This window comes from Stegodyphus dumicola, chromosome X2, assembly GCF_044657685.1.
Source record: "Stegodyphus dumicola isolate Sdum_Otavi_A_Nest chromosome X2, ASM4465768v1".
Lineage (NCBI taxonomy): Eukaryota > Metazoa > Arthropoda > Arachnida > Araneae > Eresidae > Stegodyphus > Stegodyphus dumicola.
In genome coordinates this window covers 126,151,122-126,172,081 of record NC_140781.1, presented here as the reverse complement: position 1 = coordinate 126,172,081, position 20,960 = coordinate 126,151,122, and the positions used below count along the sequence as shown (strand labels likewise).

Sequence of the window (20,960 nt, the reverse complement as noted above, 5' to 3'; positions counted from 1 at the left end):
TAGTGCCTAAGGGCGGAGCACGTAATAAGTAAAAAAAAGAGCGGACGTCTGTAAAACGATCATTTTAAAACAAAAAATTTACAATAATTCTATTGTTTACAATAGTAATATTCCAATATTACTATTGTAAATTTTACAAAATTTACGATAGTAATATTGGAATGTAGCTATGCAACTAAGTGATAACAATAAAAGTCTAAATTTTTCGCTGAGATTAGTTTAAACCGTTAAGAAGTAGTTGAAAATTCCTTAAATTATTATCTGAAACATAAATGAACTGAGAAGTTCTAGCAGAAAAAAGTTTCTTTTACTAATATTCTCATTCAAAAATTCGCGTTACATTCGTCTTCATGTTTATACTCTAAATGCAAAATCTATGATAAATCACACTTTTTGTTAGTTTTAATAATTTTTTATAAAATTATCTTATGGGCATTAAATATCTTGTGTTAGAATCGAACCCTCTCTAACTAGAAGCGTAATGGAATGATTGCATTAAAGTATCTCTAGTTTCCTAAGATTTTCATCCATCCTTTGATTGGGTAATTTCACTTTCGTTTCCTTGAGGAAGTGGGGCGCCGGTTCTGTGACGCTTCTTCAGTTTTTAGGTTCTTCTTCTGAGTAGAAAAAGCAAAATTTTCGATCCTAAGCCCAGTCCTAATCCATTTATACATTTTTTCTGCCAATCCGACAGCGCGGCTCTTTCTTATGTAACTGCTCATATGTATTTCTTTCACCATTTATTTTACTCCAAGCTGCAAGCCATAGAATAAAATTTTTGAATTAAATACCCCTAAACAAAAATAATGCGTAAATATTTTACGCAAATGTCATAGAGTTGCACATAAAAATACATGCATGCAAGGAAGTTTCGGAGGAGATGTTTGGCATAAAGCCATTGCCATCTTTCAATGTCTTTGTAAAAAACTTTAAAAGTTAAAATAAAAAAAGGTTTAAAAGTTAAAAGTTGACATGAGAATCATTTATTTAAAAATTTCCAAAATAACCTAGACTTTATTAACTTATTGTCATTTGCAGTAAACATGAGAAATCTACAACGTCCTTGCTGGAATTCTATCTCTGAACCTTCCGATTGCTAGCTGGATGTGCATTCCAGTTAGGCCACGAAATAAAGCGGTAAGGAGGTAGAAAATATGTTACATACCCCCCTCTTAGTGGGTGGCTAGGGACCAGGGGATCCAGCTGCTAAAATAGGGTGCTGATGAATTATGATTCGCCATCTTTTAGTTCGGGTGCCACTTTTAGAATCACTTGGAATTTTTTCGAAGCCAGGAAATCGAAGAAATCCGAAGTGCCCTTTCCGGGTTTCAAACTTTGAATCTTCCCATTGCTAGCCGGAAGTGATTTCCAATTACATCACGAAAGCACGTGGTTAGGAGTGATACAATACCTGACAGTCATTCTTTGACTAATTTCAGGCAAAAAGACTTTCGAATTTGTAAAAGTTAAATGCTTGTTTTGGAAATCTTCAAAGAAATGAAAATTTTCTCAAGCATTGTTTTAAAACTTACTCTGCAGAAATAGCTATTGCATTTAACAGGTTATTAATAGCTAGTTTGATAAGGCAGCTAATGCAAGCCGAAGTTACCAAGTGTTTTGAATCAAATCAATAAGATCAAATGATTTTGCATTAAAGCTTTCTAGTAAAGCTAGTAACCTTTTTATTTTACATTCTGTAACTTCTATATTCTATTCTATTATCTATTTATTCTACATGTTTATATTATAGTCAACCTCCTAATAACTAGTTTAATCTAACAATCAACAAAGCAGTCAAATGCTTTTTCATCACGTGCATTTTTACTTAAAAACTTTGGAACAACTTGATCTTTTTTAATCATGTATATGCAGCTTATTTTGTCAAACTAGCAATCCTAATTAATAGTTTATTTATAACTACTTTAATCTCAGAGTTAATGGAAATTGAAGTTCTTTTTTGCATTGAACCGAATCAGTACGATTAAATTCTTTCTCCTAAATTAAAAATTTTCAACCGGGAAGGGAAGTATTTCCCCTAAGAAGGGGGAGGAAATTTTGTGATCTCAAAATGACAGATTTAAACTTAACCAAATTACAGAGCTGCAAAGGCATGGTTGAAGTCACGTGTCCTAAAATGTCTGTAAAAAGTTTATTTAGTCATTATATAAACACACTGAAATCAATAGAAACGTATTCAGTTATATTTATTAAATACAGCACTAACTTATAAGACAATTTCTTCTTCCTTTCTGTATGCTTTTGTGGTGTAACGGTAGCACACTCGGCGTGTATTCGAGAGGTCCAGGTTTGAGTCCGGCGAGAGCATTGCTCATTTTTCATGTCTTCTGCTTCAAAATAACCTAATGACTACGGGATGATACTGAAACTGATATATTAATAATTAGCATAAATAACACATGCTTATTAACAATAAAATATAAGGAGTCATAGTATTCTCCCTTATATGATGTATTCATGGCGTATGTGATTTAGCACGTCCAGCTAGAAAGTAGATTATCTGTGATTCGAATCCCAGCAACAGCACAGTTGATTTTTCATGTTGCCTGCACCAAAATGTCTAAGGTCTCTACAGTGGTGATTAAATTAAAAATGTGGTCATCAGCTGCATTAAAAAGTCATCATCAGCTGGATTTAGTCGACTAGGTCACGTGCACTCTCCAATCACTCTTTAACTGGGTAAATGTATAAAGAGTTATCGCACTCACCCGGACGTGTTCTTGTGGCGTAAATCGTTAAAATACTCAACTAGAAAATGGAAGATCTTTGGTTCGAATCCCTGTAAAAGCATAGTTGATTTTTCTCATTTCCTGGGAAGAAATGTCTTATTTTGTATTCTACATTTAAACCTTAAATTTTATGTACCTTTATAACATACCAAAAATACAGATTTTTAACTTACCTTTTTTTGTAATGATTTAGTCTTTAAAATGCATTAACTTGGTGGATCATGACGTTTTGATACGTGGTGAAGAAAAGGAAATGGAACAGTAACGTCTGATAAGCACTGAACTAAATGCTTCTAAGGAATTTAATCTTTCTCACTGTTTATTCTAAAGCCTAGGTTATAACCATCCTTATATTTTTAAGTTATTAATAAATCGTTTAACTTACAGGTAGTTTACATGTGGGATTTCTAGTGTGAGTTGAATCAGTAAAATCAAATGCTGTTATTTGAAATCGTTAATGCATGTAATCTTTCTTCATTTAAACATTAATTTATAAAAATTGCAGTTCTGGATCCCAGGTACCAGACGGTTAATAACTAGTTCAAGCTGACAATTAAGGTAAGCAGAAGATCACTGGTGTTTCAAATTCGGTTACGCCAGTCGCTGCAAATGAATTAGGAGCGGCTGTTCAGTAGCAAAAATAGATAAATTGTGCCGTACATTAAAAAAATTAATAAATTGTGTCATACATTATGTTTATTAATTCAAACGTGACTATTCCGGCTTTTGCATTCTCCCGAGGGATGCTTTAGATTTTAGCGTCTGTAAAATATTGAGTTAGCTTATAGTTTATTTTGTTGAATGTCTAGTCTTAGACTATGTTACCCCCGTTTGAAAATAACTGTCTGTTATTGAGGAGTTTGCATCGCCACAAGTGGGGACTTGTCTGTAGAACTTTTTCTGTTTATGTTCCAAGTTCAGAGTAAATAAAAAAGATTATTTTAACCTTCTCCTGTATTCTGTAAATATATAAGGCAAAACGTTAGCACCCTAACCTGTATAGCACGGTCTGCTAGACTTTAATGTGATTTTCCAGATCGATAGCAACCCTCAAAATAAAATAAACGCAACTAAAGTAAAAAAAAAAAAAAAGGGAAGATTCAAGTCGCTTACTACGAAAGCGCAACGCCAGTTATTTCTGTCGTTGACGGTTTTTATAGCTCTGGAATTTACAACAGAAATCATAACCGTGACTTGAAACACTGAAATATTCCGATCGATTATTTTCTTCAGTCTATGCGTCAAGAAGAAATTATTGGCGAACTGTCAATCTTTGAATACAGTTACTGAATATTTCGACGTATAATGTATATTATTTGCTAAATTCTTAACAGTTGAATTGACAAAGAACGAAAGTTGTCTCTTTCGGAACTGCTTAAAGTTATTTTGAGTAATGTTTGATCTTTTATGATCATACGAATCATTGCATTTTTCACGATTATGCGGCATCTTCATCGTAAACGGAAGGGAAAATAATCAAATAAATGTTTTTCAGTCCGATGCGCAGACAGCATTCTGTGTTTTGTCGTTCCGCAGGAATTATCCATCGATTTCAGGGTCATAAACGCACGGATCAATTCTGCATTTGAGCGACAGATAAATTCTCAAAAAATCTATTAAAAAGTTAACTTTCAAAAAATCATATCAAAATTAATTAAATAATTATTTTAGTTTTGTTGTCGGTCAAACAGTATTTTGGTTAGTGTAAAATACGTCGTTGGGCTGTTTCTTGAACCTCGGACAAGACAAACGTTTGTAATTCCTATCCCGTCACAGAATGAATGCACTTAAAGTCGATCAATCCGAAGTTTCTTGGAAGCTTGGAGATAGGGGAAGTGTAGTTAACAGACATTTAAATTTCATCCCTAATATGATCTCAGAAAAATCAAAGATGGAGCACAAATGCAAGTAGATAGCGCTTGTATACTTAAATGATACTTATTTGCTTTTTATTCATTAAAATACATATTTTACAATCTGAGAAATGTATCTTCATATACATAAAGAAGATTATACTTTATAAAAATTAATGTGTCTGATGTTAAAAATGCAAAAAAAGAACAAAAATAAGTGTTCTGTATATATATGCTTATTGAAAAGAATTTATTCTTTAACACTTTACATAATCAGATACACTTATTTGCATAATAGACTAGAATCAAATCACTTTAAACATATTGGTTGTCATGTTTGCAGTGTTTGCTAAAGGCAAGGAAATTTAATTCACGATACCAAAGATTGATTGTTTTCGGTAAATCTGAAGTTTGATGTTTTTGATAGCGACCTCTCTAAAAATTTCCAAGTTCTTATTTGAGCTAGATATCTGTATGATTCTTGGCATTATGTGAAATAGGCCTTAAGTCACAAAATGCATATATTGCACTAAAATCATTTATATGTACATTTTTAGCCTTTTTCCTCAATTAACATGTTTTGTCCCTTTGGCCTTTACTGAAAGTCTTTTGCAGGTTTTGACTACTATGATCTTTACACATGGTAGGTAATATTTATAGCAAAATTTTGTATATTCCGTTAAGTTTTAACACACTAAAAATAAATTATAAATATAATATGGAACAATTCTACTTTGCTTCATATAAAGGTATTCATGAGAAATCACAAAATTAAGATAAAATTTTTCTTATATATGTAATATGAATCCTAAATTTAATTTCAAAGGTTTCCTGCTTAGAGGAGGAGGAAGAACAGAAGGAGATTTCTCCTCCTTCTGGTCTTTCTTCTTCTTCTTCTCCTTCATCTTGTAGAGACATTAGGTATTTTTTGGAAGCAGGAGAAATGAAAAATTTGCAACGCCTTCGCCGGGAATCGAACCGCGGACCTCCGGAATACGCGCCCAGGGTGCAGACCACCGCACCACGAAGGCATGCGAAGAAGGCGGGAGAAATACCTTATAACGTCATCTTTCTCCACCTTCTTTTGTCTCTCTTTCTCCTCTTCTTTCTTCTTCTATTTCTCCCCTTCTTCTTCAACGTGGCTAACGGAGCAATTGCTCAGAGGAAGTATTAGGAAAACCTTCTATGTAGAGTATGTATCTTTTGAGTAGTTACTCTCTTTTAGACGCAGCTCCATAGATAAAATGCATATTAGGAAGATCCACTTTCATGTAGCGAAACATACGTCTTGAAATTAATACAAGAAATGCCGATTTACGCCAACAGAGCCTGTTGCTTTTATCTGCTACTCCACAGCGCCCTGTACCATCTTAAACAACCGCTTTTGCACTCATATTCTATTCTTAAATCTGTTTATTTCGTCTTCCTTTACTTGTATTTTCAGTTTGCCACATATTTTTGAATCACTGCATTTTACGGTGTAACTATATAGCACCAACTATATCTTTCGACATATGTATTAAAATTTATATACATGTTTACAAATAGGCACATAAATCCCAAAGTTAACGAATTAAAAGTCAACTGTAAATGCTTCTGAATCCAGGGCCGTTCCTAGCGGGGCTGCAGCGCGTAAAGGCACGCGGGCGGCCAAAATCAGGGGCGGCCGGACTCTCGCGATAACACGCCTAAATATTTAAAATTCATTTTAAGTACTTGTCAGATGTAAATACGTTTTATACAATATGTCATATGCAAGTACTTAGAGAGTATGAAATAAAAATTTTATTAATCATTGAGCATTTTGTTTTTTAATTTGGGGGCGGCAATCATAAGAAAGTACGTGGGCAGCCAATGACCTAAGAACGGCCCTGTCTGAATCCTTATTAAGAATCAACTGTTCATGCATCTGAACCTTGTTTCAAGGGCCTTTAATGTTTCATTAATAGCAAAGAAACATTTGCTGTTTTTAATTGCATCTGGTTTAATTTAACATTCAGTTCATAGCTATATATAAATGATTCTAAACGAAGTTAATGGGCTGGCTGCATGAGCGTTTTTTTTTTTTTTTTTTTTTTTTTTTGTGTGTGTGTGTATGTGATTTTTCTTGTCTGTAAACTAAGTCAAGCTACTTTCTCTTTGAAAGTTCTCGACGAAGGTATCCTTTCCCTCAGGCAGATTACCCAAGTGTGCTCTGACATAATCAAAGCCACAAAATTCAATTCTATACTCACTTTTTGCAGATGACCCCCTAAAAAGCGTGCTACGGACAAAATTGCATAGCATATAATACAGACGCAGAAGAGCCAGTCTATGCATTCTGATCACTTCAGCTTAGTAGACAAATTTTATTGAAATTTAATGCATTTTAAAATGTGTACACACATACATAAATAATCTGATTTAGCTAGTCAGCATTATTGTGACTCCATTTTATGCACATATGTTAACAGTTTGTTATTATTTTGGTTTTATTTTAGTTTATCATGTTTGAGTTCTTTTTCATAAGAAACTTTTTGTAGTTTTATATTATAAATGTATGGGCAGTCTAACATAATTTTGTAAACTACTGCTTCATCAAAACCTCGGAATAGCGAAATAATTTTTTAACAATAAAAATGAAGTTGTGACATTTGTGATTTACGTTCTGCTAACAGTTACTTTTATGTTAATTTTTTTCTTTGCCCTTCTTCATCACGTACTCTCTCAAAAGAGAGGTTTATATACATTGTACGGAAAGCGGCGTAGTTTAAAACTAGAATGAAATCTTAATAGTAAATCTGAGTAGAATTTTCATCGCGTACTGTTGCTTATGTAACGAGCCGTGCGTCAGAGGCTCTACTAGCGGCCGAGTAATTAAGACCGCTGAATACTGGTAATTCGACTCAGGTTCGAACACAAGCAAATAGGATGGCTTCATGGCAGTTTTCCGCGCAACATGAATGCGAGCCAGTTTCCCTTAGAAATTCTTCCGTGGAGCATTCCCCTTTATTTAGCCACATAGCCCTTGGGGGCTTTGTCGCATTCAAATAACCTAACCTAACGTGTCGCCTATCAGAGAAAAAAATTCAGTATAATGCTAGCTGAGTTTTAAAAAATGTACATTATATATTAACGCATTCTAACGTAATGTTTAGAAGGTAGTTTATTTTCTGTCTGTCTGTTGTAGCTTTCAATGGGGTTTATTAGAACTGCAATCCAGTTTAACTGTAACTAGGTAGCGAACTGCTGCATTTACTAGATAGTAAATGAAGTACCAACTATCTGGATAACTACAGTTAAGGAGACCTCTCTAGCAACAGTTAGTTGCATTCGAGGAATGAAATAGGGTTTTGGTAATTAACTATAATACCGCAAGCCTTGGAAAATAAAGTTCTGAGTTAGACTTTGATGTCTTGAGTTTTGTCTTGTGTTTTCTAGTGAGTATCAAAAGAGAATCTTAGCTCACCAACCATCAGAGTTAACTTCTTAGGTCTTGGCTTATCTAAGTGGTGTACGACACGAGAGTCTTACCACTCTACTTTTGTCCAGAAAAGGAAAAACATAAGTAAACGATTAAAAAAACTGGCATGAACGCCAGAGCACATAGCCAGAGCAAATTTTTGGCCGAGGGCAAAAATGTCGGAAGGTGAGGCGGGCTAGGCCCGAACTTGTAAACTCAGAATCCATAAGTCTTGGCTTTACCCTCTCGGCTATTAATCGTCACGTAAGATAACCCATTTATTTAACTTCTAAAAGTTAACCGTTTAGGTGTATAATAAGTAGTTTTAGATACATAAAGAATTTTAGTTGTTATAAAGTTACATTAATTAAAAAATAAAACTTGAAAACCATCCAAGTGTTTCTTGCCAGTAGAAAACATTAATTTGGTAGCGTACCTTTAGCATGACAACATGTCGGAGGCGAAATCCTAACTAAGAATTATATCTTAGTTTACGAATTCAAGCTTTACAAATTACTGGTAGGAATGAATGATAAAGAACAAGCAGGGGGCGATTAACTCAAGATGGACTTTTACCCTGAACGTCTTTTCATGGGCACTTTACTAGTTTCCATGCGAGAAAAACATAAAGTTATGAAAAGACCCTGAGTAAATGTGAAAGGGTTCTTGTATTACAATGTTAAACACGAAGTATAACATGCATTTACTTTATTAGCTTTGTAAACATTTAATATATTGCGATGTTTGTAGAAATTATTAGAGTTTCTTTATAGCAGAAAACATAAAAATCCACTATCTCTAACCGGGATTCGAACCACTGATCCTCTAGCTGCCAGCTGTGTATGTTGACAAAATATACTACTACGGCGTGCACGGAGGAATGTGATAATTCTTTACATTCGCCCTCACTGAAAGGGTGACTGAGGAGACGTGACGAGTTATTGACCACAACACTTTAGTTCGTGGGCCACTGTGAAATCCGTTAGATATTTCAGTCCAGGAAGCATGAAAAATCAAAAAGTTTTATTGGATTTCTAACCATGGGTCTTCCACCTGTCAGTTTGACATGCTAACCATTTAAACCCCGCAAACACGCACAGAAGAATGAGATAATTCCTTACAAGTTAACCTCAAAATAATCGCACGTGCGAGGGAAATGTGATATGATAAAGCAGCTTTGAATAACTATCTTCCTGATTTTAGAAAGACAAAATAGGTGATGAAAATTTTGTAGCTGGTAATCAAAATTTAAATCAGCATTTGCTATTTTACTTCAGACTATTTTGTTTGAAACTTATTCAGGATTGCTATTGTACATTTAAAACAAACTGACATATTTTGATATATAGGAAAAAAGTTACAAAAAAATGGATATCTTTTGCTTATTTAACTTTATTTCGTTTTGTTGTTGCTTCATAGAGATGCTCTAAGTAGCCACAAGGGGAAATAATATCCGTAGTTTAATCTTTTTCCTTATACTTTAATTTCTCCTATACTTTACTTGATTTTGTAATATTTTTATTTGTTTGAACTTTATAGCTGACTGAAAAACTTTATGAACAGACTTAAAGGTCAAAATAGATTAGTTTCTTTTGATTTTGTTTCTTAGCTAAGTTTGAAGCATAATCTCAGATATCTCATTTCATCAGGATATTTTTAACTAACATATTGCTTAAAACACTTACGTGTTTAATCAAAACATTAAAAATTCCTCTGCAGATGTTATTCGAAAAAAATATAATATCGCCACTTTATAATTTGCTTAACAGTATTTTACTTATATTTTTAGTTCATATTTTCGAGATCGCTGATGTATTTTGACGATTTTATAGGATGCATTGGATTATTTAGATTATAGAAACGCACGAGAATATAATTTAGAAAAGAAAGAGTATACCGTATACCTTTGGAGCGACATTTTAAGATAAACTAGCTCGTATTCACTTTACAAAAGGGAAAAACTACGAAAGCTCTCATGGGGCCTACCTGTTCTCGAGATCTGAAGAAAAGTTATTTGAATATGACAAAGCACGCAAGAACTACTCACGTGAAGGATGGGTACCTTCGTTGAGGATTTTCTATGAGAACTTTCCTCATATTCCCAAAACGGATTTGAAATCGTGTCGAACTACCACTGTTCAGTGCCTATACCATCCGACCGCTGGTGAGCGTGTGTTCACAATATTCCTTACCCGGTCTTTATTTTCGCAACCGTTGTCGTAGACATATTTACACTTAAAGTTAAAAAGTATTTTAAATGACACAAATTTTTATGTTTTGGCCTTTTAAAATCTTAAAAAAATCAATATTATAAAAATTACGAAAGGAATATTTTATGCAATTCTCCGGCTCCTACACTTATATTTAGGAAATTTTTATGATCATCATAAAAAGTAAAAAATAAATTTGACTCCAGTGTGACAAAAATTGACCGAGATATTTAATTTCAAAATCTTTAAAAAAAATGGGATATCTGACATCATTTTTCACTTACCTTGAGGGATCGCATAATAAATAAATTAGAATAATTCGAAACTGATTTTTCTCCTTAAATATTATTCAGTAATGTTCTTTTTCCATTTACTAGTGTGTAATATTCTTTAATTTTGTTACAATTTTGTTACAATTTATATGCTGAAAGAATTTTGACCCAAGAAATTTGTAAATTTTGAACAACAATAAATACTTTATTAATATTCTCATGCAATTTTATGTTTTTAAACTCATAGTACATTAATCGTACAAAAAATTCGTTAAGCTACAAATATTTCTCATTTTCGATTAGTATAAATTATATTACAATGCCATCCATATAGTATAAAGGTTAGTGACGTTGACTGCAGTAAAGAGCGTAAGTTCGAATCCAGGAGAAAATACGGATGTTTGTAAATGAATAATGTTTATGGGACATGGGCTCACTCAAAATATACATCAAGCTCAAAATCTTTTCGGTAGTAGGGGAAGAGGGAGGGAGACACACGGACCCAGCGGGTGCTTTCCTTCAAAATTGGGGAGGAACTGCGCAAAGCAATACTACCGTATACGGTTAAATAAGGCATGGTACATAAGCAGCCAGAAACACAAATACCAATCCGAACATTTAACAATAAATAATAAAGAAAGGTTTGATTTGGTTAGGGTATTTGAATACAGCAAAGCACACGAAGGCTGTCTGCCTAAGGGAATTGGTTTTTTCGTTAAGGACCTTCTGAGAGGTTTGGTTTGGTTTATTTAATTACGGCAAAGCACACTAGGGCCATCTGCCTAAGAGGAGGGATGCCTTCGTGGAGGACTTTCTGAGGGAAACTGGCTCGTATACACGTTACACATGGGGAAAACCACGAAAACGCCCATGCAGCCAGCCCTTTCGCGGGATTCGAACCTCGGACCGAACTACCAGTGTTCAGAGACTTTATCGCTCGGCCGCTGGTGGGCCCGGACCTTCTGAGAGAAAATGATTCGTGTTCACTTTACATATAGATAAAATGACGAAAATCCCTACGATGTTTTCGCCTATAACCGACTGAGCCTAAGAGAAAAGGTAAAAAGCTGGTGTAACAACTGGAATTTCCGATTCAAATATTTCATTATGAAAAATCAAAATAATTAAACTGAAACCAAAAATAGCTTTAATTTAGAAAGATATGAATGTTTTGAATTCAGTTTAGATATATATTTTATCTGCAGGACCAGTATCTGAAGAAAGAAATAGGATCACCGAACGACACACAATAATAGGTATACTTCAAGAATCCTTACAAAAAGCGGGAAGGCAATTCGGCGCTGTTTTCTGTAATACAATTTTATTTCTGCGAAGAAGCTAGGATAATACAACATCTGAATGGTCTGAAAGCAACTTCCGAAAATTATTTTCGCAAACGAGGAATAGACGACCACTTGGCTGCGTTCCTTTTCGGTGAAAATTATTTCCTGTGTGCATCACTAGTGTTTATCGGGCCGAGAAAAAGTTCAATTGATTGAACTGAAAACGAATTCTTCACTCAAAGTAGAATTCGAAAATAAATCCCTCATCTCATTTTTAACAGACAGGAAAAAAGAATATCCTAAGCTATTCAACAAAGCGATTACCGCTTTTACCATTCGTAAACACCGTATTAATAGAGAGGCTTTCTCTTGCTACACTTCCTTAAAAATAGGTACATGAACAGATTTTCCAGCGTAAGTATCTAGGAGAACTTGAAACTTCATCTTCCAATCCGTATTTTAAATTATCTAAACCAAACAGCCTCAAGGTTTCCATAAAATGTACTTATATTTTTTTATTTAATTAAATATGTATAATTATCAATGTACGTCATTTTTGCATAACATTTTTATTAAAAATAAAAATTTCTCTTTGTATTATAGTTATTATTACTGTAACTGTAGGTGTATATGTTCGTAATCATACCTAATACGTAGATTAGCGATGAGGTCAAGTTGTATGCGTGTAGAAGAAGGTTGAGAAACGCTGCTCTGTAATAATATAATATTGCAGAGTGTGTGTGTGTGTAATTATGGCAAAGCCTCGAGGGCTATCTGCCTAAGAGGAGGGATGACTTCGTGGAGGACTTTCTAAGGGAAACTGGCTCGTATACACGTTACACATGGGGAAAACCACGAAAACGCCCATGCAGCCAGCCCGTTCGCGGGATTCGAACCTCGGACCGAACTACCAGTTTTCAGCGACTTTACCGCTCGGCCGCTGGTGGGCCTATATTGCAGAGTGAAATGTTTACTTGAATTTAATTTTACGCTTGTGGTTTTAGTGTTTTTGTCCCCTGCGTAAGTGTAATTAATTATTAATTCATTGCATACATTTGCGAATGTCTATGTCTTGTGAAGGGAAGCACAGAAAATGCGCCATGTGCAAAATAGTGGTTAAGAATCAGTTAGTGTAGTGTTAGACTTCATGTAGAATACTTTTGCACAGTAGTTGCACAGTGGTACTCACAGTAGTACATAACTGTTCTGTTACCGAAACAGGGATCCGTAAAAAGAAATGGACGATTCCTAACAATAATAATTTGGGGGGAGCATTAAATCATTCCAATCATAACTTTATGACGTAAAACTAGCTTATTTTCAAGATAAATTTCGAGTAAACAAATTGTCAGTTAATGGATTAATTGTAAGCATTTTATGATAATATGTTCAATAATTTAGCCCTAATGCATCTCAAAAACAACACTGTAATTTTACTATCAATTAAATTAGCAAATAAGCTGCATCTAGAGAAGAAGCATTCAGCATTTGAGTAACCAACATGTTATTCAGTTTTATCTGCTTCAAAATCTTGTTCTTTAGTTTATTCCTATCTTTCCAGACGTTTCACAACTTACCACCCACTTTCTGCTAGTAGTTCTCAGCTATTCGCATTTTACTTTGAATTCAAACTCCTCTAACATGTGAAATGACAATTTTAGAAGCTGAACGTCTTTTGTGTGTGCAGTCAATAGCATTTACATCCGAATAGATGGCCTGCAAGCAGGTTTATTTTCAGTGCTTTCATAGGAATTTATTTTTACGAAACGCTCGAAGGCAAAACTTACTCTCATCAAGGAATGCAAATGAGATTATATTACCCACGCTTCATCTTCTAGACTATCTAATCTGAGAGAAGTTTACAAAATTAAGTTGAAAAAGCGATAATGCTGAAATTCGGCAATTTGCACATATGCACTTAATGCCATCCTTTTCAACTCTAGCTTAATGTCCCAAACATTTTCACATAAACTATACCATCAAGATGTTCATATACGAGCAAGTTTATTTTGTCTTACTATGGAATTATGTATTCGGGGGCTTTTCAGCCGAATGAAGTTCATTTATTTCCTTAAAATGTGCTCATTTAAGCTTAACCATCACTATCTGAATGAATATGCTGATATAACTTGTAGAGATATTAGGTTAATTGGAGGCCGGAGAGATTAAAAATATGAAGCGCCTTCGCCTGGAATCGAACCACGGACCTCTGGAATACCGACCCAGTGTGCAGAACCACTACACCACGAAGGCACGCTAGGTAGGCGGGAGAAATACTTTATATACTCCCCCTTTTAAAGGGCGACTGGGGTTTTAGGGGACCCAATTTTCAAATCCTGGGTGTGGAGAATCCTCATCCAACACCGTTTTAGTTCGGGACCACTGTAGAGACATTAGGATATTTTTGGAAGCATGCAAGATAAAAAATGAGCAAACGCCTTCGCCGGGAATCGAACCACAGACCTCCTGAATACCGGCCCAGGTGCAGAACCACTACAACATGAAGGCACGCTAGGAAGGCGGAAGCAATAACTTATAAACTAAATTTGTATTAGCGAGATGTGCTACGTAGTAAACAAATCGTTAGCTTTGTTGTATATGCTCTGAAAAGGGATTCGCCTTGTATTACTAAAATTCCAGACTTTTATATATTTCTCTCGGTGTAGAGCTTCCACCAGACAACCACCATTTAACCTGTAATTAATGAAGTGAAAATATGTGCTTGACTGTTATGCAGGGTCATATGAATTTATACATACTAAGAATACTATACCTTTAGTGCATGGTTTTCAAATAGAATTTTATGAAATGGTTTATAACTTAATTTTACGTTAAAATATGTTCAGTATTTTAACTGAAAACAGTAATTTTAAGCGGCATAGTTTTCTAGATAAATAAATAATTTTTTTTTTTATATACAACGGATGTTCGGGTCCACAGACCCCATCTGACACCATATGCGATCTGAGCTTTGTTCAAGAGTGGTGATGGTAGCAGTACTTTGTAGTGGTGGTACTAAAGGTTTCCAATCTTTGTTTAGATGCTACGCTTTATTCAAAAGATTGAGAACCGCTGGTTTAAACACTTTCCGGTCGTGTTCTCTGTTCTCCATGAAAACAGACAGCGCTAAATCGCTTTTCCGCAATTGCATTACGTCATCGTGAATTTTAAACACATTTTCGTCCTTTTACTTTATTTTCTTTGTACGTTTCTTATGAATTTTAAACTACTGAATCCAAATATGATATTTATGTTTTTACTATCACCCATCAGTTTTTAAGGGAATCAAAAGATATACTGAAATGTGTTGGGAAATCTCTCTTAGAACCCACAGCCTTTTTTAAACATTATTTTAGTAAACAATTTAATGAGGGTCAGCTTTATATGAAGCTGAAATAAATAAAACTTTCTGTTTCTCACTGAGGTTTCACGTACCATATTTTTCTCAACAGGCTCGGTATTTTCACTTAAGAGAAATTTTTTTTACAATGTCTCATACTCAATTATTCCATTCACGTAAAGAAACAACAAGATTTGATAAAGCTTACTTGCAATCCTTTCAGTAATGCGCCATCCTTTAGATAAGCACCAGAGATTCCACTGATGGTCTTTTTAGTGTATACTTTGAAGTAAGACTCGAACTTGTTATGAATCTCTTTCGTGAGTATAGAAAACAAACTATAGGAATGAAAGGAAATTCATTTATAGTAGACAGTAAAACTGTCTTTAAACTTAGTCCATTATTTTGGATGAGTCGACAGATGGTCTGAAGTTTTCTGAGTTACGTGACAACTTACGTTCATAATCGATCTTTAATTTTCATGATAATAAAACTTTTGCTCGCATCTATTAAAACTTTTTTTTACTCGATATACTCGTTTTGATTGTTTATTTGAAAGTTCTAAAGTAAGAAGGAAACTGCTTTCTGCTTAAGGAAAGGATTTATATTACTGATCACAGCAATTCACATTAAGGCATTTTAAAAAGGAGTGAGCCCTTTACAGAATATTTTCTAAGGAAAACTATCTCGTGTTTACGTTACACGCAACACCTTCTCAGCAGCCAGCCCGTTTGCCGTTGCATACTCATGTACATTCTTGTTAATTTAATGTTATAAATTTTTCTTGTTCGATATATAATACCTAAACATTTATACTCTGTGTTCTTATTTTTCCGGCAGAGCATCGTTTATCTCGAGATCTTTAAGTTATATTATACAGAAAAATACAAAAATTTAACATAAATTTTCCTCAAAATTATCCATATCTACATTAAAAATTCGTAACACTGCCCTCTTCCCCAGAAGTGTACGTCCGGGCAGTACAGTCCCTTAACAAGAGGCCGTACTTACAACTGCGAAAAATTAATGCAATACTAAAACAAAGATTTCAGTAAATACAATAAACAAACCAGATACTTAACCAATAAATAAATGCATGCAATTTTAAAAACAAATAGGGGAAATGTATACTATTTACACTCTTTTGCAAACAAATCGAAGCACCATGAAGGAAATGTCTGTTTTTGGTGAAATTGAATATGTGTATAGCTCACACACAGATAATAAAATGATTAATAATAATTATCCTTAACCTGCCTCGCCTCTCATTGGGCACTACAGGTCATTCGTTATTAATTAATTACAAAACAAATTACATTTATAATTACAATTTGATGTTGGTTTTTCCAACTTACATTGATTAGTTATATTAGTGAAACAAGTTTGATTAGTAATTTGAATATATATATGAAAACGTGAGTTATTTACATATTTATATAAACCATGCTGCCTTTTACATATCGTCAGGTTTTAAACTGGTATGACTTGTATGATGGTCTTGTTGTTATTGACAAAGCTGACAATCTGTCTTACTTCCTGGAGACCGTAGAAATCCGTTAGGTAACCTCTGAGACCTTTCCTAAATAAAATGATTAAAAAAATCAAGGTCATGGTACCTGTTTACGGCTCACAATCACCCATTGAGTGTTCAAACTAGTAGTTGGTCGTACAGCCTCTGGCGGCAATGCATGCTTCAATTCTCGAGGCAAGGAGTGCTAGAGGTTCCTAATGTTATTCTGCGACACATTCTGCCAGGCATTCATCAGTTGTCGCTCCAGATCTGCGATATTTTGTGGTGCCCGAATCTGGCAGCCCGCCATGTCCCAGATATGCTCGATTGGTGAAAGGTCTAGTGACAATGCTGGCCGAGGAAGAGTATCAATCGCACGGAGACAGTACAGAGATATGCGAGCGGTATGTGGTCTGGCATTATCTTGTGGGAAAATGGCCCCAGGATGACGTGCCATGAAAGGTAATGCAACCGGCCGCAGAATGGTATCAACATGTCTTTGAGCTGTTAAACATGTACGGAGGAGGACTAAAGATGACCTGCTGTCATAAGAAATAGCGGCCCACACCATCACACCAGGGGTTATGACTGTATGCCTTTGTGAAGCAAGGCTGATTGGGACCGCTGGCCTCGTCCAGTCCAGACACGAACACGGTGGTCATCTGTTTCAAGAGCCGTTGGGGCTGTTCGGGCCTGGCGAACAATCATCTTATTTTGCCTTGCATTTGTTATCCTTGGCCTTCCAGAGCCTTCATTTCGTCGGCAATTTCTTGTAGCAACCATTGCTGCCAACATCTTTTTACAGCTGTGTCTGTACGCTGTAGGTGGCGGCTACAATGCGACCCCGTTCGGAGTCGTTAGTTGTCTGTAAGGTCTTCGATATCGTCGTAATGGCATCTTTAGTTGATTCTTTACGGAATTACAATGGCAGCTACAAAAAAAAGATAAATTTTCCGCCTCTGTTACTGGTTTTATACTTTGCGAATTGCGCACTAGAAATGCGCGCTATGATCGCAATTCCTGTTCATTTTCCTTGAAACTTTGATCATTTGCATGTTTTAGCATACCAAATTTCGTCACAATCGCAAAAGTCCTTCTGTACGACAAATCGCAAAAGTCCTTCTGTCCTTCTGTATGTATCCCCCAAGATGACTGTGACAAAATCCTTTCCGTCGAATCGGATTCCATAACCACACCTTGTCCGTTGAATCGATGTCCTGTAGACGTCGTGTCGTATCGGGTCTTCATCTTCTCCGTCGACAAGCTGACTCACTCTCGTGCAAAAGTGTGCATCACTTCAAACCGTGTCTGGAGATCTTAAATGTTATTCTCAGGCGATGAAGGCGTATCAGGAGGGCGACCAAATAACAGATCACCATGCAGACGAAAGTCACGTCTGGGATGAGCCGGTAGTCCCGTAGACAGTACTGCGATAGGCCGAAAAAAACAGTCATAACTTCTGATCTCAGTCCTGTTGGTTTCTAGAAACCATCAGCGAGAGGTTATTAAAGAAGGTTCGATTAAACCTATCTACCACGCCGTCTAATTGGAAATGTAAAGGTGTCATTGGGTTTTCTCGATGCCAAGTAGCTTGCAGAGTTTTCAATTAGAACCGAGATGAAATTCCTTCCTTGATAGGAATGCAACTGAAGAAGCACTCAAAACCTGGAAATACAATACTGTATTATTACTTCTGCTATCGTGACAGCCCCTTGATCAGGGATAGGACACGCTTAAGGCCAACGTTTGAAATAACCAATAATGACGAATATGAATTTGTTTCATCAGCTGTTCGTACCAGAGGTCCCAGGATATCAAAAGCAATACGTTCAACATGAGTTCCTACACTGTAACGTTGCAGGAGATCTTGGCTGCGTTTTTTCGGTCTTTTTAAACTCGCACAAGCGTCGCATAATTGGTATCACTTTTGCACGTCTGCAGTAATTCAGTAGAAGCGCTCTCGAACTCTTTGCAAAGTCTACATGACTCCGAAGTGGCCGCCTGCCAGGCGGCAGGTGTTCTTTTGGGAGCATACAATCTTGAACCTATGTCGAAGACGAAGTATATAATTCTCGCTATGTTTTTTGAAAAATAAACTGCAGAAGAATGTTTTAAAATAACCTTTTCTTTTAAACTAAAATGAACATATGCACGCACTTCATGCTCACAAATCATTACCATTTATGGCTACGTAGATTAACAGAAAATAAGAATGTAACAAATCACTAGTAAATTACGATATCTAATGACAGGCTCCTTAGCTTAACTAACGCTAAATCGGTTATACACAGCAAAGCCAGGCCAAGAAATATGTTTAAACTGAAATGTGTCAAACACCGAACTAGAGAGTTAAATTTATATATGCAGCATAAGCATCGGAACTAAGTCCGCTACTGCTATCCTTTTTGATTTCCTACAACGCAGCTTAAATACATCTTCTGAAACACGTTTAGAATTTGCATCTACGTCATAACAAATTTACATTCCGGCAGGAAACTGGAATCAGAAGAGACCGGAAAGTTCAACTAAAAATAATTGGTTAGAATAAAATAAATCCTTACAATATGAGCTGCTATTGAAATGGCTTTCCATCATCCGATTCGAACTTCCAGTATAAGACGCGGTTTAGAATATGGAATGAGTCCCAGAAAGCGCAGTTTTGTTTCTTTTTTGTACTATGTATCGAAATGTCCTGCCAGTTAAGTTTCCTACTCGAAGATTCCATTCAGTCAGTTATGGGTTTAATGTCGTGGTCTTCCAACTGATTTTTTCTGACTTCTCCGTCACTCCACAGGTCTGGGTCAGACGGTGTTGAATTGGTATTTTTCTGTTTAGCATTCGGTAGACGTATCGGATATTGCTTGATTGACTGATGACCCCCGTATCAATTCTGTGCAGTTTCAAACTGGTGCGGCGTACGTCATAAGATGAGCGGGAGAAAATATCTTGAAATTCTTTAATATCACGTTGTGCGTCATTTCTCTCTTCAATCGTTTAGATATACATTCTGCAATAACTCCGATGTTAAGCTCTCTGAAGATGCAGACGGTTCACCAACCAACGGCCAAGCGGTAAAGTTTCTGAACACTGGTAGTTCAATCCGAGCTTCGAATCCCAAACTTGCTGGCTGAATGAGCGTTTTCGTGGCTTTCCCCATGTGTAACGTGTATACGAGCCAGTTTCCCTTAGAACGTTCTTCGCTAAAGCATCCCTCCCCGTAGTCATATAACTTTCCAGGGATTTGCAATAATCAAATAAACCAAAACAAACCAAACCGAAGGCACAGACGCTGTAGGACTACTAGTTCGTTTAACGCAGGCTACTGTAATCCTTGCTGCCACCATTTCACCTTTTCTAATAGCTTTCACCTTATCAGTTACATTGGTAACTCTCATCGGGATGATGGTCTTCGATAGATCAACGAGTACCGAGGCTACTAGCACTCTTTTAGGGCTGTTACAGTTCTTGAGATATTCCATGATGCCATACCATAAATTTCTGTTTTCAGCTATGAATCCAAGAAGTTAAAATTATGTTCTTGTTGGTAGTGTGGTATCGTCTTGGACTATTATTTGGTGGACGGATTTAACTCCTTCATCTTTAGTTCCAAACAAGTTTATGCCCCTAGTGGCAAAATGAAGTTCGTTAGTTTTCAAGTCCAGGGGAAAATTGCATTTCCTTAAAAAATCTAATCCGAGTATGCAAGGGTTGGTAATATCTGTAATATATGCCATGTGATGGTAAGCGGCACCCCCAAACGTGATGTTAACCTTTAACTTTCCATTGATGTCGATTTTATTCTCGGACACTGCATGGAATGTGACTCAGGTCGGCGTCCAGATGAGTTTACCTTTCAGTTGTTGTTTTGGAAAACCACAAAAACACGCACACAACTACCACGCTTGCAAGAGTTTTAACCTGGGTCTAATTAGCATTTTTAGCGGTTTTGTCCAGTCATTCACTGATGGCATGAATGTGAAGAAGTCAATAAATTAAATGAAATGAAATTTTTGCCCAGAAGACGTTTTCAAAGGCAGGTAATTCTCGTGTACATAATTAGATACTTATATATAAAATGCAGGAAGAAATCAGTATTTTACACCAGTATCACCAAACATTGAACTTTTAATACCGTTCGCTACTTATATGAGTGTTCACATTGTTCATTCTTCAAAAAATTTGAGCCCACCAGCGGCCGAGCGGTAAAGTTGCTGAACACTGATAGTTCGGTCCGACGTTCGAATCCCGCAAACGGGCTGACTGCATGGACGTTTTCGTGGTTTTCCCCATGTGTAACGTGTAT

At 35.8% G+C, this 20,960-nt stretch overlaps 1 protein-coding gene across 2 annotated transcripts in view; it reads left to right on the top strand.

The window, feature by feature from the left end:
• Positions 1–20,960, top strand: part of LOC118192663 (larval cuticle protein 16/17-like) — a 239,232-nt gene that overhangs the window by 92,179 nt on the left and 126,093 nt on the right. The gene's annotated exons all lie outside the window — the stretch shown is intronic.